The sequence below is a fragment of the Rhineura floridana genome, chromosome 3 (genome assembly GCF_030035675.1).
Source record: "Rhineura floridana isolate rRhiFlo1 chromosome 3, rRhiFlo1.hap2, whole genome shotgun sequence".
In the NCBI taxonomy this organism is placed as follows: domain Eukaryota; kingdom Metazoa; phylum Chordata; class Lepidosauria; order Squamata; family Rhineuridae; genus Rhineura; species Rhineura floridana.
This window is the reverse complement of record NC_084482.1, coordinates 17,127,967-17,146,422: the sequence shown is the minus strand read 5'-3', so window position 1 is coordinate 17,146,422 and position 18,456 is coordinate 17,127,967. Positions and strand designations below refer to the sequence as shown.

At 40.0% G+C, this 18,456-nt stretch overlaps 1 protein-coding gene across 15 annotated transcripts in view; it reads left to right on the top strand.

Moving 5' to 3' along the window:
* R3HDM2 (R3H domain containing 2) overlaps positions 1–18,456 on the top strand; it is a 203,183-nt gene that overhangs the window by 49,262 nt on the left and 135,465 nt on the right. Inside the window, exons 2-3 of one of the 15 annotated variants that reach the window (XM_061614630.1) lie at positions 4,775–5,078; positions 11,250–11,301. The exons of 11 other annotated variants lie outside the window; for them this stretch is intronic. The gene's annotated coding sequence lies outside the window, so the exon portion shown is untranslated. The remainder of the gene's footprint in view (positions 1–4,774; positions 5,079–11,249; positions 11,302–18,456) is intronic. 3 more of the 15 variants (XM_061614632.1, XM_061614631.1, XM_061614629.1) reach the window with 3 other exon arrangements.

The following is an 18,456-nucleotide window of genomic DNA, read 5'->3' as shown; positions in this document are numbered from 1 at the left end:
GTGCTCATATTATTTTGAGGTGTGCAGGAAGGGACAGTCTGAATTCTGGAACTGAAATATGATTCTTTTGCTTTGTTCTGTGCAGATCAGTGACTGGCCATTCATGAAGTTATACAGGGCTACCCTGTACCATGTTCTTAATAGCCCAAACCTACTAATAAGATTTTCAGACATTTCAGTTTGCTCTTGCAGTCTATGAAATCTCTGAGCTGTATGAACTCGCTTCATGGTCAGGTGTGTTAATGCTGAAGCTGCTCTGGGCATAAACATAAAAATGGGCCACTGTACGTAGGAAGCAAGGGCTGGATGGGACAGGCCTTCTGTATGCTGGGAATAGGTTAATGCTATGAATGAGAACTGGCACATTCTGAAATAGAAAACAATGCAGCTTTTGAAGGTGGAGATGGTGGCTTGTTCACACGTCATATTAATGATAGTTAATGTGTAACTTTAAAGAGGAAAACACAAAAGCAGGACTACAGCAGAACGTCAAAAAGACTAAAGTAATGTCAACAGAAGATTTATGCAACTTTACAGTTGACAATGATGACACTGAACTTGTCAAGGATTATCAATACCTTGGCACAATCATTAACCAAAATGGAGACAATAGTCAAGAAATCAGAAGAAGGCTAGGACTGGGGAGGGCAGCTGTGAGAGAACTAGAAAAGGTCCTCAAATGCAATGACGTATCACTGAACACCAAAGTCAGGATCATTCAGATCATGGTATTCCCGATCTCTATGTGGATGTGAAAGTTGGACAGTGAAAAAAGCGGACAAGAGAAAAATAAACTCATTTGAAATCTGGTGTTGGAGAAGAGCTTTGCGGATACCATGGACTGCAAAAAAGACAAATGATTGGGTGTTAGAACAAATTAAACCAGAACTGTCACTAGAAGCTAAAATGATGAAACTGAGGTTATCATACTTTGGACACATCATGAGAAGACATGATTCATTAGAAAATATAATAATGCTGGGAAAAACAGAAGGAAGTAGAAAAAGAGGAAGGCCAAACAAGAGGTGGATTGATTCCATAAAGGAATCCACAGACCTGAACTTACAAGATCTGAACAGGGTGGTCCATGAGAGATGCTCTTGGAGGTCACTGATTCATAGGGTCGCCATAAGTCGTAGTCGACTTGGAGACACATAACAACAACAACAACAACAACAAATGTTTAACTATGGTTTTAGCACAAATGAGTAGTGTGCTGCTGCATACTTCTCAAAAGTCCTCACTTCAGTCCTGGCCACGGTGGTAGCAACAAACTACAAGTCTTGGCTTGTCGTGCCATCTGAACTTGGGCTCACGGTTTATTTGTCTCTGAACAAAGTGCAAGTCTGAGGTTGGATGACACAACACGCCAAGGCTTGTGGTTTGTTGCTCCTGCTGAGGCCCAGAGCAGGGAAGAACTGAAGTGAGGACTCTTGAGAAAAAGTGTGCAGCAGCATGTTGCTCATTCATGGTAAACTATAAACATTAACTATAGTTTAACATGACATGCAAACGAGGACACTGCCTGGGGAGAGGAGAGAGAATTTGTTCAGTATCAAGTACGTGAATGGAAATCTTTCTTGAGCTGAAGGTCTGCAACTAACTTGGAATATATTTTTCATTCATAATTTAACATATTATTCAAGTTGTTTTCATGAACACAACCAATTGCAAACTGCAGTTGATAATGCAAGCTGAGTGGAATATGCTTATCTTTCCTCTGAAATTGTTCAATGAAGAGAATTTAGCCATTGGGGAAAATGAATTAGCCCTTCTTTAAAAACATAATTCACTTGAGTTTTTACTTGCATCCCTTTTCTCTTGACGTTTCAACATATTTTGCTGTCACATTGTTCAATACCTCTTTGCAACTGTGAGATCTAGAAACGTACTTTAAAAATATTATACATATATTAACAAAAGAAGAAAGAAAATAAAAGAACCGGGATACCAAAAAGAGCTCTTGACTTTGTAATTGGGGCCACGCATAAGCCATGTGCTTGCCATGTGGTTACTACTAATATTTAACACTTCTAAAGTAGCCAAACGTAAGTGCTGTATAGATATTAAAATACCAGGTAGATTGTGAGCATATGGACAGGAACTAATAGCCACAATACAAAATAGTTTACCTCTTGCCTGAAAGGAGTAGTAATTGTCCCCAAACAATATATTAAGTGACCAAATGTAATTGTCTGTCATCTTTCCCTGTAGTTGTTTCTTGATCACATTTTCCTCTTCTGCCACCATACTATTCTTCCCCTAGCATTGTCCTTGTTGCCTGTCCTGGTTCTGTAAAGGCTGGACAGCCTTCTGTGAAGGAACATGGTAAGATTTCAGATCTTTCCAGGAAGTAAGTGCACCCAGCAAAGGTCGGCAGTTACTTCATTTGCCCCTGGCACCCAACTGTCTACAGAAATCACCTCATTCTAACCTGAGGTATGGAAAGGAATGGAGTGGGAGAGGCTAATGCTGTGCCTTTTGGTCCACTTAACCCTTTCTTATCTAATATTGCAAGCAGGGATAGCCAATGAGATGCCCTCCAGATGATGTTGGACTACAACTCCCATCATGCTGGGCTGATGGGAATTGCAGTTGTCAACATCTTGAAAGCACCACATTGACTACCCCTGAATTATACTATCATGACTTCAGAGAAAGCAACAACCAGGAGGCCATGCTGGACACTGTAGGACTCAAATCAGGAGCCTTCCGGGTCCTACAATGATCTCCAGCTCCTTGTAGCATTGGGGTGCTGGCTGGAGGAGGGAACAGATAGCAATTTGAGCCAGGAAAGACTATAATTCTTCTCAGCCTGTTTTTTTTAAGTGATCCCAGAGAGCTAATCCTATGTCACTGCTCCTAGGTCTGCAACATTTTCTTAGTTTTGGCAACTGATTGCCAGAGCTTGGAAGTAACTAGTTACAAGTAACGAATTACTTGTAATTCATTACTTTTTTGAGTAACGAGTGGGCAATTCCTTTACATTTTGATTGTAATAGAACTAGGAGTAATTTTACTACTTTTGTGGAGTAATTGTAATGTTTCCAGGATTACTTTTGGGCATTACTTGGGGTGGGGGGAGCAGGTGAAGTCTTCTGCTCCTCTAATTTGTGGATGAAAATCATGTGCCTCAAACTGGATTTCTGTGCAGTGTCGCTCTTTCCTCATGCTCTGTGGATGGGTAGGAGGCGACGAGGGAGGAGGCGGAGAGTGAGACGGAGTAGAGTGGAGAAAACAAGTATTTTAAAAAACAGATAGTGGTGGTGAAGAATGGAGTGGAGGGAAAAAGGATCCGGAGGGCAAGAACATGGATAAAGGAGGAGAAGGAGGCAGCAGCAGAATGGAGATAAAGAACTGTGGAGGTGAAAGATGGTGTGTGTGTGTGTGTGTGTGTGTGTGTGTGTGTGTGTGAGTGAGTGAGAGTGAGTGAGTGTGAGTGTGAGTGTGTGAGTGAGTGTGTGAGTGAGTGTGTGAGTGAGTGTGTGAGTGAGTGTGTGAGTGAGTGTGTGAGTGAGTGTGAGTGAGTGTGAGTGAGTGTGAGAGAGTGAGTGTGAGAGAGTGAGTGTGAGAGAGTGAGTGTGAGAGAGTGAGTGTGAGAGTGAGTGTGAGAGAGTGAGAGTGTGAGAGTGAGAGAGTGAGAGTGTGAGTGTGAGAGTGAGAGTGAGAGTGTGAGAGTGAGAGTGTGTGAGAGAGAGAGAGAGAGAGAGAGTGTGAGAGAGAGAGAGAGTGTGAGAGAGAGAGAGAGTGTGAGAGAGAGAGAGAGTGTGAGAGAGAGTGAGAGAGAGAGAGTGAGAGAGAGTGAGAGAGAGAGAGAATACTGTGTTTGCACTTGGCACACAAAGTGGGCTCCACCACCCTCTCTGGCTACTGTGCTGTATTTGCAGTGTTTTCACTTTTGTGTTCAGGGGAAAATGTTTGCTTGGGTGAGTGTCCCTTAGTTGGTGGCAGAGCAGGGTCTGGGAGGTGGTTAAGTGAGAGAGATTATGCTGGCTGGCTGAGTGGGGGGTTGCACTTGGTTTGACGTGCAAAGATCTGAGTAGTGGCCTTAGCCCCTCCCCACCACCCTTACCAGCGGAGAGACCACCATTATGAATAAAAATAATTATTTTCTCTGTATGTGTTTGTTTATTTTAATGTTGTTTTAGGCTACTTAGATGTGCAGCAGCCAAGGCTAGCACCTTGTAGGCGGTTTTTAAAGTAACTGAATTGTAATTGTAGTGATTACTTTGAAGGAAAAGTAAAGTAATCAGTTACTTTCAGAGCAATTGTAATTGTAACGGTAATTACTACTTTTTGGGCCATGTAATTGTAATTTATTACTTTTTAAAAGTAATCTTCGAAGCTCTGCTAATTGCAGAAGGAGAGGCCATCAGGTTGCCTGACTGCACAACAGAGTGCCCTTGGATCTGAATGCCTGGCAGGCAGATGAGTTGCACTTCTGATCCTCTTTCAGCTGAAGTAGAGTTCTGGTAGTTGAAGCTCGTGTGTCTGTTGTAAAACTCAGATACTTTTCAATCATCCCCAAGTTTGTATTTGTAGATATACTAGGAGCCTAAGTTACTTATTAGATATTTGAATGTTGCTAATTCGTTGCAATCAGCTCCTGGTAACATGCCACCAACAGGTTATTAGCCGCTGTTGTGAATCAATAGATGGCACTCAATCTGAAAGCGCCCAGAATACATTTTAAGCCATACTTTGAAGTCCATATCTGTCAGTAGAGTTTTGATTGATGGCTGTTTATTACATGTCAATACTGCCTTTTTTCCAGGGGCATCAGGAGTGGCATTTTATCCTCACGCCAAACCTGTGAAGCTAAGGGAGATGGTTGAACCTTGCTATCCCACCTCTGAGGTCAACATGCAAGCCACTGCATCACCCTGACTGTCTAGTGAGAGAGGGGAAGAAGATAGGTGCTGACCTTTCATTGTAAGAGCCTAATTCAAACAACTTGGAGGAAATAATTTCTCTTAGATCATAGCACAGGAGGAGTGTGTATGTCAGTACATATGTCAGGATAAGAAGTTGCTGAAAGAAAAATATCTTTTGCGGCTGAAGAATCATTGCGGTCTGAGGTTGGTGTTTCTGAGTTTCTTGATTTATCCCCCCATCCCCCAAGTTTGAGGATATCCTGTTCTGTTTCTCTTAGGGAGGTGTTAGTTTCCAGGGAAGCCAAGATAAGTGTCCCTTGACTATGAATTTCCATTCTGGTGGCCAAGCTTTCCTTCACTAAAGTTCTCATGGTTGCTGAAGCTTGTTAAAAATTTCTGTGTAGTTGGTGGGCTAGTTTTACTAGTGTTATCTATGTTATCTATGAGTTTTTTGCTTGGTTTTTTCCCATGTACAAAAAATAAAAATCTTGAATTTAACAGTGCATGTTTCCAGATATGCAGTTCAGTCATATTAACCACTAGACAGGTTCTGAAAGAACCTAGTTGTATACATAGGGCTATGCACCAACCTGTCCCTCTCCCACATTTAAATTCTGGTCAAGAATAAACTCTGCACATTTTTCTGGATTTACTCTGCATAATTGTTGTTTCAAGTTATCCAAGAATTTGAATTTGGCAAAAAAAAAGGCAAGAAAGTAGGAAAGGGAATGGACTAGAGAAATGGAGTAAAGCAAGAACAGGATGGCATGACAGAACATACAGGGAGCTATGAAACAACATAAGCTTTGCCTGAAATTTTGTTGTGGGTTCTGGGGTATAGAAAACACAGGCAGTGCTTTTCAAAGATTTGCTCCACAACCATGAAGACTGAAAACATGGAGTGGCTTAGAGATTGAACTATGCACCGGAAAGTCCTTGGTTCATATCTCACCTCTGTTATGAACCCATTAGATGGCCTTAGGCAAGCTACTCACTCTCGGCTTCAGTTTCCCTCATCTACAATATGGAGGATAATAAGACTGACCTTCTGTAGAATGTTACTATAAAAATTACAATTAGATAATGTATTTCAAAGTGCAATGCAAACGTTAAGTGTCATTATCATAATCAGTATCATTAAAAAAGAGAGAGTTGAGATTCTCAGGATGCAGTAATTTTTCCAGGTGGTACCAGTGCTTTCATTGTTGTGGTTTTCCTTTGAACCTTTGGCACATAATTTTAAGTCTTGATCCTGAACCCTTGTTCTAACCATAGCCTCCAAACTATAAGAGTGTCATAATTGGAATAATTAGCAATATATCAGTTTATAATCTGCTATGTGCATGTGTTACAATTGCTTTTTGCTGTTTCTGGCTGAATGCTTTAAGATCACCCAAAAATTAGCTGCCTGGCAACATAAAAGTGCAGATATTAACTTGAATTACATGTCTTCCAACTATTTGCATTACCTTGCTAAATTTAGACCCAAGTACAGCTTTGGAATTGAGATCTCTTGGGATTTTAGCAGAAGACAGATAATATCCAGTCTCGTCAAGCATTAGAGAAGAAAGCTTATGTATCTGTCGTCTAAATTAAATTGTGTCCATAAGCCACATGAAGCACATGGTTGTGTCATTCATAAAGTTCATGATGCAAACTCATCATAGCTTTATTTCTGGAGTGGTTTGGTTGTTAACAAAGTGTGATTGCCTTCTTCTTAGACAAATCTTGACTACTTGCTATACTTAGTTTCAGGACCTGTTCTCACCTCAACACATGTTTAAGCTACATGTTTATCCAGATGATAATGCAATCCACACTTTATGTAATTTAAATCTTCTATTTTATTCATATGAAATCTTGAACAGCAACAAATAAATTCAGCAAGAAAATACTTAACTGCAAAAAGATGATGAGGAGAGGATCAACAGTTGAATAAAGGAGATGGAATGGATACGTGGTGAAAAGATAATGCACAGCCAAGCCCTCCAAGCTGTGGAGAACCAGGCCTGAGGGAGGTTGTCTTCCTTCTAGAAAGAACCACCCCAAATACAGAAATAAAGACTCTTTCCTGGAGCAGCCAGTAGAGACATGATAACAGACAATCAGACCTAATCAGTTGCTAACAGATTTACTAAAGAGAATTCTGCCTACAAGCCTGAAGGCGGTATATTAAATAACATAATGCCCAGTTGAGGCAGAACAGTATCTTCTCTCCGTTTCTCCCCCAGTTTCATTGTAATTGTTTTGCAAAGGTTATAAATTATTCCATTGTGAGCCCATGGGCTAAGACCAACTGACCTTTAAAGATATTTAAAATGCATCCATAATATACTGATGATATAACTAACGGCTACAGCAACACCCCAACTTGACCACCAAACACGTACCTGAAATGAGGCATATTGATTCGTCTATAGTAAATGTTGCCGCCTGGGCTGTTGCTGGCTATTTAGAAGAGTCACAAAGCTGTGGAGCAGCCACCAAAAATGCCTCTCTGCATGCCTTCACAGATTATATATGTCCAATGAAGAAGTTGGTCTCAGCTCACAGTCATGATTTGGATGGTTCGGATGGGGGAAGGTAGTCTCTGAGGTCCAAAATCCTTTTGCTTCAGCAATTTTAAAGTGATGGTTTATTTTATTCAAATACAGGGTTGTATCCAGAGTTAGGCATGTTTAAACCCCTTGAAATTAATGGACTTGACATAATTTAGGTCCATTAATTTCATGCATCTGTTCTGAATATGACTAACATGCAATATGACTCACAGTGTTTAGATTGGTTTTTTGTACTTAACAAAATACAGAAATTGTTTTTTAAAAAACATACTCTTGATTTTCTGTTACAAAATACATGAGAGAATGCTATCTGATTGTTAAGAGACTGATAAACACTTATCAATAAGATCTGCGTTGCTATGCTTATTAAAACTATATTTGCCTGTAAGTGCACAACAGACAGTTCAGTAATTGCTTAAAATGAATCTCTTGTGGTGCAATCCTTTGCATGTCTACTTAGAAGTCAGTCCCATTGAGTACAGTGGGTCTTACTCCCAGGTGAGTGAGATTACAGTTTTAGCCCCTGGAATACCGCAATGCAGTCATAATTGTTGTATGATAATTCTGAGGTTGTTTAAGCATTCTAAGGAAATTGGCTGAACATTAGGTTTGTTTTTCCTCTCGTGATGGATGCTTACATAGCTAGCTTCTCTTGGTTTTGAGTACATCTGGGTGTGCTGAACCAAATCATTTGTGTAACACAAGCGTGAGAGGAGTCTGGTGTGTGGTTCTGTAGCTAGAGAATTGGGTTTATGCCAGGGAGACCTTGGTTCTAATTTCTGCTCATTCATGGAGCTCGTGGGTTGCATTTAGCAAGTGTGCTCTCCCAGCCAAACTGCCATATGGAGTGGTTGTGTGGATATGAGGGTAAAATGGGACAGCTGCATTTACTTCACTCAAACCTCCTAGGAGGAAGGGTGGGATACAAGTGTGTTAAAGAACAGCTCCCCTTTAGGAACATTAATAGATCCTCATAATCCTTGGTAACTTTGAAAATATAATGTAGAAACATTTTTTCTTTGTTTGATCATTGCTCAATTGGACAGAAAATGATAAAACGCACACAAACCTGGTCCTGAGGAGAATGCTGTGGTTCCAAGTGGCTTGCAACTCCAGATATTATCATGTGTAGTAGTATAAACATAGATAACTACAAGGCCCTCTTCTAGTCTTTGGTAAGACAAGATAAGGATGGCAGAGGGGAGTTGAAGGGTGTTAGTGATGAAAAACAGCAAAGTGTTTAGAACTTTATTCTTCTCCATACATCTGCTCCATGAAGCCTTGCCACTGGGATTATATTGTCTAAAACTAGATGAAGTAACTCTGATTCTTACAAAAGATTTTTTTGTGCTTTTTTTTATTTAAAAAAACACCTCACTTTTGAATGCTGCCCAGACTATTGAATTATTAGGAAGAAACTATAGTACAGGGTTCCACAGTAGTGGTGACATTTCAGAAGGAGGAAGGTCAATCCTCATAGTCTTCAGTACCTGAAGCAGGAGGATCTGGCTGATTGCTTCATGTTTCTGTTGGAACAGGCCTAAGACTACAAAAATTAATGCCACAGCTTAACGATCGTTGGTATTTATGTAGTGCAGGGTCGCTAACATGGCACCTATGATCTTTTCTTGGTGTTCACTAAGCCTCTGAGCTCCCTTCCTAACTACCCCTTGGTCATGAGATGGTGAGGGTGGTTTACCTTCCCCAGAGCTTGGAAAAGTTACTTTTTTGAACTACAACTCCCAACAGCCCAATCCAGTGGCCATGCTGGCTGGGTCTGATGGGAGTTGTAGTTTAAAAAAGTAACTTTTCCAAGCTCTGACCTTCCCACCCCTTGAAAAGTATAGAGGATGCTGGAAGAGTGACGTGCTTTTCAATTTCTTTTTTCAGCTCTGTATGCTTTTCAAGACTCAGATTAATTCTACAGGATCAGACATTTTACACAGATCTCTTGGGAAAGTGAAGTGTGTTATGTCTGTGCACTTTTTCTGTCCCTTGGTGGTGGTGGGGTTGAACTAGGGAGGGTGAGGGTGGAGAAAAGTTATCAGAAGGGGTAGCAACCATGGCACTTGCTCAAAAATCCATATATCTCCATGGGCCTAAAAAGGATGGTGACCCCTGATGTAGTGCTTTCCCTAAGTGCTCAAAAGTATTAAATCTTCATTAGGTCAATAATCCTTACAACAATCCTGTAAGGTGGACCAATATTATTAACGTTATATTGGGAGGAAGCTGAGACTGAGATTATGTTTGATCTTGCAATGTCCTGGCTAGCACTGACTTAAATCTGTGGCAGGTCGGTGCTTGCTTAGACGGCTTCTCCAACTTCAAACAGCAGGCTACTTATCGGACAATCCAGACCTTGTGACAGACCCAGATGCTCCCTCTGTCTCCATGCATACACTGACAATGCTATTACAGCACCTAATAATGTCATCCACAACATCAAAGGATTATTTACCTGCTCATCTTCCACCGTGATAGATGCCATCATTTTCTAGCAATTCTACACAGGATAAACAGGCCGGTCTCTATGCAAAAGAATAAATGGACAAAAATACAACATCAAAAATTGCACTTTTCAAAAGTCAGTGGTGGAATATTTTAACCTCCAAGGATACTCTATAACGGACCTTAAAGTAGCCTTATTGGAACAGAGAGATTTCAAAGGGAGGCTGCAGCGTGAAAGTTCTTAATTCAGTGCTGAAGGCATTCAACAGAGTGTATTCTAAGCTTTTTTTCCCTACTGTACAAGCAGCCAGTGCACTGCCCACCTCTGAACTAGTCAAGTAATTAGTCCCATAAATAGTATTAACATAAGGTTACAACAATTTGAAAGGAACCAGTATTTATCTTCGTTTTCTATTTGTTCTTTTCTCATCTATTTTGTTTTTAGAAACTCCCTAGTTCTTTATTAAATCCCTTATGGTCACCTGCACAAAAAACTATTACACACTGCACAAACGTTTGACACTGCAAAATGTGTCTAGCTGCACATTAGAATAAACCCTGGCATTCAGAGTTTCCAGACTGAATCCTCAACATTTGAAAAGGCTCCGTGTGGATACTTTCTGTGTTTGTCAGCTAATCGGTCTGAGACTTCTGCAGTTTGTGGGCATAGATAAAAATATTATTTTATTCCTTGCTAGATTGCTCACTTTGACATTGTTTCTTCTCAGTCTGGGGCTTTATTTTGTCCTGCATTGTAGAGCTAGTCTGTACTTCAAGGGTCCACTCTCAGTGCAAACTTACCTTGGGCTCTATAATAAGACTGGTGTCATCTAGTAATAAAGGCTTTAAAGTTAGAGAGCCCACACACTCAAGCATAGCTGGGACATTAATGTTACATCTCTCTCTGGATTTTATATGAAAAGTGTTGCAAATACTCTATCTTTTCAAGTTAATTTTTATGAGGGGAACTTTTAGCTTGATTAAAGCTTGGTTCCCCCCCCCCAATTAAATTGCTTTGGAGACTAGATATGGCCTGTGAGCTCCCAGGTTGTTATTCCTGTTATTAAATTAACAGGAGACGGTAATGCTCAAATAGGATATTCAGGAGTGTGTGTGGGAGATCTCTGGGACCTCTATAGTCTCCCATAGGTACAGATTTCTTCAATAATTTGTATACTGGCTATTAAGAAGTTCCCCAGTCCTTTGTTGGGGAGTGGAGAGTTGGTGGGGAGGAAGAAGCCAAACAAGTGAACTTGATAACAAAGCTTTAGACAGATTTCAACTGGTAAAAGTCCATAGCCATGAACATTTTTTCATCAAAGGGTTTAAGACTGGTGCCTGAGGAATTGTTTTGCATTCGCAGTTCATCCTCCTCTTTGAACACGGAACTGACTGCTCAAAACGCTTGAGGAAAGGTAAGGAGGAGAGAAGCTTGCTCTTGTTTGGCGTCTTTGAAATCAATCCATGTGTTCTCCTTTCTAATATCTCAGACTGTTTTCTTAGCCCCAGTAAACCAAAAGGGGGTGGGACACACTCAATCTGACCTACTTCTCTGACTTCTTAAGCTTGTAGGCGAAGGTTATCCTGTCATGTCTGATCTTGTGTTTTCCTTGGGTATGTGGGTAGCAGCAGTTAAAAAGGGTTGCCATTGCCCAAGGTTGTTGCCGTGTCAGAGTGTTGGGATTCCCTTGTATGCGTCTGTCAGTAGGGTTCATGCTGCTGTATTATTCCATATAAAGCTCAGTTTTCATTTTTTGCACAGTGAGCATGTGATGTATCTGCTCAGGACACCGTGTGAGTCACTCATGACTCCCATTGAATTTCTCTCAGATGATTATTTTGTGTGGGCACAGGCTCTGCCAGTTTTCTTCTTTTTAAATCAAAAAAAGTTTTAACATTGGTTTGATAAAAAATGAAAGGCTTGCTTCTCCTGATGTTGGCTTTCTCAGTAGTTGTTTAAATAAAGGTATCTTGGTCTCTCTCCACCTCAGGCCTTGCTATCATCTCACAAACTGCACTGTTCAGTACCGGGAATATTTTAGTCTCAGTAGTTGGGGGGTGGAGACCAGAATGCTTGCTTTACCACAGGAAACCAAGATGTACCCTTTCTTCTATTTGTAATTACAAAGCAAACCTGGAGCCAAACTTGGAACCTGGTTCTTGATCAGTATCCTATAACAGTGGCCCCCAAATGTCCCCCCCAGTGGACCACTTGAAAAAGGCTAAGGGTCTTGGCAGACCACTTAATTATTTTTTCTCACTGTTGTAGCAATTGTAATTCCATAGATTTCAAATTGTAATACAATATAAGAAATAGAAGTGATACAAATACAATAAAATCAATATAAATATTTAATGTGATAGATGTGCCATTTCTCATCTTCAATCTCAAATCCACAGACATTCCATGGACCACAGTTTGGGAACCTCTGTGCTATAACATACCTGTCCATATGTTTCTCAACTCCTAAAGGCAAAAGGGTACGCTTCTGTCAGCTTATTTCATCTCCTGTATAGCAAAATCCACAAATTCACTCAGTGATTCCTGTATCAGTCCTAGAATTATTCTTCTGTTGTCATAGGAACAGTATGTGTCACTATTTTTAATTCGTTTATCCTGGCAGCACCACTGTGAGATGGGACATTCATATCTCCACTCTCCATTGTACAGATGAGTTAGAGAATATAGTGAGAAATAGTGACTTCTTCAATATTTGAACGCAAGTCAGTGCCAGAGGAGGAGCTCTGTTTCAATCCTTGGCCCAACAGTTTTGTTCTGTTTCTGTTTTGTTTCCACATGTGAATCCCTGACTGATACCTAGATTATAGACTGCCTAGGAACCCCAGGTATACTGCCTTGAATTCCGTCATAGAAGAAAAGCAGGAGAATACATGTAATAAATGCATGTGCAGTTTAACTTGGCTTTTGGTATTTATGCTGTTATCGTTGGAAGGTGCTGATACTTCTGATCAAATGAAGCAGGAAGATCATTCATTCATGCGAATACCTTAAACTCTATTCACTTGAGTTGCTTAGCACAAACGCAGTTTCTCACACTGGCCTATGCTGCCTTGAGCTGATTTAAATACTGATGACCTTACTTTCTTCTAAAGTCTGGAGAGAAAAATATATTTAATCTTTATTTTTTGATGGTTGTTATCTTTCCTACTCGGTCATCGAGGATTTGCTTTTGCTCTTCTTGCCTCAATTTGTAAAATACCGTAGACTAATGGTACTTTAGATACAATTTCATCACTTCAGTGTACTTTGCAAATAATGAATGCCTCCCCCAAAACAATACAAAACAAATCCTGCAGGTTCTTCTCCATAGTTCAAGATGCTTTTCTGTTTTCTCTTGTGGTTTTTCTTGTAATTTCTTCTTCTTCATCGAGAAAAGGAGAATTCACACATTCTACAAAATGATACAGGTTTAAAATGTTTTCATCTGTGATATATAGATTCTATGTAGACACCTGCTGCTGAACATAGAACTTCCGAAACACCAGCAATAACCATAGATGTGCCTCTGGCAGCCTAGTAAAAATACCAACCAGAGTAATGCCTTGCATGCCTGCTGCCATTTCCTGTTGCCCAGGACAGTTCTCATGTCATTCCAGGGGCTTTAGTCCCAGCAATCTATTAGTAAAGTTTATGTTCTTGCATTCTACCAAAAAATAAAGTATTTAGAATAAAGTATGCAAATGGGAGCACTTTTTGAATTTTGCCTGTAATATATTGATCTGCATGATTCTTACTGATGCTATCATTCAGTTTATTAGTTTCTTTTTTGAGTGCAAAATATATACTTTTAAAAAAGCCAATCTGTTCCAATGGCTTCTTTTGTGATATAGGTGCTGTATATCGTTTTCACTTCAGTGGTCTTAAAATTCAAATGCTAGGTGTTAGTTCAATATCAAAACACTGCCATTTACAAATCCATTTTAAAAAGTATGCTGTTTTAAAAAGAACCAATTAGAAACGTTCAGAATCTGCACTGCTAGAGAAAATATTTAATTAATTTGCATAATGTTAACTTACCAGTGTGATTTTTCTGGACATAGTATTTTTGTTTCCTTGGTGCTGAATGCTGAAATGGAGGGCATGGAGCGGAATGGCATTTGCTATCCTGCCTGCCTGGCCTTTTAAAGCAAGCCTCCTGATTGTTAGAAGCTTTTTGCATGTGTTAGCTGTTCTGTCGCTGCTGTGGGAATTTGTCACTTGATACAGGTGTATATTCATTGAATTTCCTAAAAGTCAAGATGGAAGGTAGAAACTTCTTCGGTCTTACATAAATAGCAGCATATATATGAATCCTGCTACAAAAATTAATAAGGCTATTTTTCCACTTGCAACATAAAAGCCAGATTGCGTTTCTTCTTTCTTGTACAATATAATGTCATTCTCTTCCCCATCATCAAGTTGCCTCTGTGGTACCTCCGTTAGTCAGAGAAGATACTGGGAATCTGTTTACATCCAGGGACAAATTGAAGTGTTCAAATAAAAATAGGGAGAAGAATGACTTAATTTTAAGAGAGAGCCTCTGTTTTTCTTGTTATAATAATAATGACATTGCCTCAGTGTTGTAAACTTGCACAAATTTTAATTGCCTTCACTGATAGAAGACTTAACTCCTGCAGATTACCAAAGCACTTGTATCAGCTGCTGTCAGGTAGCCAGTTAGAGTTTGTGTGTGAGAGAAGGTTGAATCACTTTTGAACTTCTGTCTCCAGTTCAGCCTGTCCAAAACTCAGTGGGAAGAGGGAACCTTGGGTTCAACTTGTCTAGTTTAAACAGAGCTGAGTGGCTCTTGGGATGTGGCCTTAAGATCCTTGTGCAATTATAACAGGATTTTTGTTTGCATATCCACATGCAGTATTCCCTTAAGAGCACCCTCAGAGAACCGTGCACATCTGCCTCCTGTGCAGCCTTTTACCCCTCCCCTCCAATTTCTTGAATATAATCAAACCCATGTCTACAGAGCACTAGTAGAAAGGGTTCATTTAAAAGTGTCAGTATAGCAATGTGCAATGATGTTATATTTTGCTTGAATTTAGGGTTTGAGGCAGCGTCTTCACAATTGTATTGGAACCTATCTGATAAGGGGTTCACTCAGACATACTTACCTAGCTAACCCAAACTAAATCTGTAACTGGCGGTGAGAGGTTGCTATAATAAGGAGCCTAGATCTTGGCTTGTATGAATTTGAGGACCAGGAATAAAATACTTTATTTAAAAGATAGTACCTGATGCTGCTTTTTAAAAATTCAGTATAACTATTGCCCCACTATTTCTGTACCTAGTCATCAACTTCAGCTAGACTGAAATCTGCACTCCAGAAGTGTAATGGCTGAGGATGACTGAGCACGTACAGTTGTGAAGTATTGAATCTCAGTGCAATAGGGTATAGAATCCCAATTCTCAAAAATCTCCCAGATCTCAAAGAGTCAACACAATATATTCCAGTTTTAAACACAGGTACAATTAATTAACACGTAATTAACACATCTGACCATTCACAATATGGGTGAATATTCTATTACACATTGGTGGTGTTCCTTCCTTTAACCAGTTGGTTGTTGTAAGGTTTTGATATTGTGTGATTACTTTACAGAAGCTTTGGAGATTAGGATTTCGTCCTGATGCAGGAATTAATACTTCTTAAAACAAGGTGTGCCTGAAGTGATGTGAATGCCAGCTTGAATACCCACACCTGCATAGACTGCTATTCCAACTGGTATGTGCCTGGGAACTGTGGCTAAGTATGCCTTTCTTGTTGCACATGTCCATTATGTCCCAAATATTAGGAGATGCTTATCTCCTTTTTACACTTCATATTCTACATGGCAAATGCAGCTTCTGCAGGATTTACACCACACATTCTTAAAAGCTGCAATATGTATGGGCAATAGCAAAACAGACTGATAAGTTTGATGCTTATTCAGGGGTTATACTGTTACAGCACTGGATCAGCTGAGAAGGTTATGGAGCACAGCTAGTCATCCCTTGTCCCTTTCAGCTAAAGCCTCTAGTGTAGGTGTGGGGAACCTTTGGCCCTCCATATGTTGCTGAACCACAACTCTGATGATGGGTTCCAATCCAGCAACACATGGAGGACCAGAGGTTCCCAACACCTGCTCTAGTACATCCTCAAGGACCTACTCTCTGCCCTAAAAGATAATCTACCTCTTACAGGCCTTGGGTGGAAGGCCTGTCCTTGCCTACAGATAGTCCCCACCCCCCTAAGCTGAAGCAACGACTGCTCTGTGTCAGTGAACCCATCCCACAGCTCTACAAATGCTGGTGCATGCTCTGTCCCCATATCTATTCAAGTGACATTATCTATTCAATTGACACCTGCACATTTCCTAATGTGAGAAATGTGATCCATGTGCCAGCAATGCCGTGTTGCCATTTGCACTCACTGAAATGTAGTGCTTCTACTCAAGAGGATAAATGGAGACAAATTAGACATTAAAAACTGTAACGCTCAGAAACCAATGGAGGAGTTTCAGTCTTCCTGAAACAAACTAGAAAGAAAGTTGCCATACTTTAGCAAAAAAATTTTTAAAGGAAGGCTCCAGCATGGGAGTTACCAAATTGGCATTCATTTGCAGATTTTTCACTCTGGCACATGAGTAGCCTGAGGGTAGAAGCACACTCACTGTTCTGCTAGTTCTAGTGCACCTTCACCTCTCTCCTGAAAATGGGGACACATGATGCTAGTCAAACCCCACCCCTTTTTACCGTAAAACCTGGTGGGAGCAGCTTGAGTGCATTTTTTAAAAAAATTCAGCTTCAAAGAAATTTCACAACTGATCAGCAGATCAATCCACTCCCCCACCCAGTTGTGGCTAATGGAAACGCTTTGCTCTGGCGACTAGTGTATTCATAGCAGAGTGGCTAGCTAATTACTGAGAGTAATTGCCCCTCTTTTGATTTTTTTGTACACTGTTCATCTTGTTTCACCAGTTGGGTAAGGGTCATGAACACTCTTGATTGCCTTCTCTTGATCTGATTTCTTTTTCATTTGTACTAAGTTTAATTAATATCACATCTCTCTCTGCCTCACTTTTATGTAATAAACATTCTCCCACTTTTTTTCCTATGCGTGTGTGTTTTCTCACACACCCCATCTCTCTCACATCCATGCCAACTAATGATAACCCTTCCTGCATTGGATGGAAGTGGGTTGTTGCTCACAAAATCTTACACAAGAATAAATTTGTTAGCCTTTAAGATGCCACCAGGCTCTGTTTCTACAGATTTCAGTGACTCTTAAGTTAAATTTGAAAGACCCTTCTTTGAAGTTTGGCACCATTCCCAAAATCCAAGTTTTTGTCATTAATCATTAATGGCTATCAACCATTTTATAGTCTTCCTGCTTGTCTAATATTGATCAAACTGGAGGCCATGAGTTCTCTTCTTAAAGCTCATGTCTGTATACATGAAATCTCTGTAAACCTTCATAAAGAATGAAGGTATTGTTCAAATGTAAATAAACTTGTAAGGTTCTTGATGGTTATCAAGTAAGGATATTTGAACAAAGGGCGATTCAGGTTAATCAAGACCTTATCTCCGCTCTCCACAGCGGATTTAAAGGAAGCCTTTTCCTGGGGAGGAGAGAGACAGAGATCATACCAAAAAATTGTCAACTTTGGAAAAGGAACAGGGTTTAAGAATGAGATTTCATGATTTTCTTGACACCAACTTTCAGAATCTGTTCATGCTACGATAACAAACCATGTAGATTCCAGATTCAATAACATAGAGAGGATCGTATACATATAATTACACTCTTATTGATGCTTCTATTCCTATTGATGTTGGGCTCCTTCTGGGGGGAAGGGCGAGAGATCAGTGAAATAAATAAATAATAAACAAGCTAGCAGAAGATTTTTACCTATTATTATCTTGAAGATAATGTGTAGAGCTTCTAAGCACCTTTGATTAATCATCTTGCTTTTAAATGATTATATTAAAATACATTTTGTTACTAAGACCTAAATATGGATGCCCTTTTGATGATATTGAGAGCCAGTGTGGGATAGTGGTTAATGTTGGGCTATGACCTGGGAGACCAGGGTTTGAATCCCCACACAGTCATGAAGCTCGCTGGGTGACCTTGGGCCATTCACTGCCTCTCAGCCTCAGAGGAAGGCAATGGTAGAACCACCTCTGAATACTGCTTACCATGAAAACCCTGTTCATAGGGTTGCCATAAGTCGGAATCAACTTGAAGTTAGTCCATTTCCACTTTTTTGATGATACTGAAGGAGGGGCATAGCCTCTTTTCATTTTAATAGACACTCCCCCCCATTTTTAAAATAGAAAGACCCAGTCTGTAAATGTGGAATATAGAAGATTATTGGAGTAACATCCAGAGCCCATATGACTTTAGAAATGAGCAAGCTGTGTTCCATATTTGTATTGTAGAAGATCCAGTTTTTAAAAGTATACTGATATTAATTCCAGTTGAGCATGCACAACCTCAGGTTCAGATGTACAGTTCAGACAGTAATATCCCAACCCGCCTTTTTATTCATAAGAGCTCCATGGTTGGCTTGTTAGG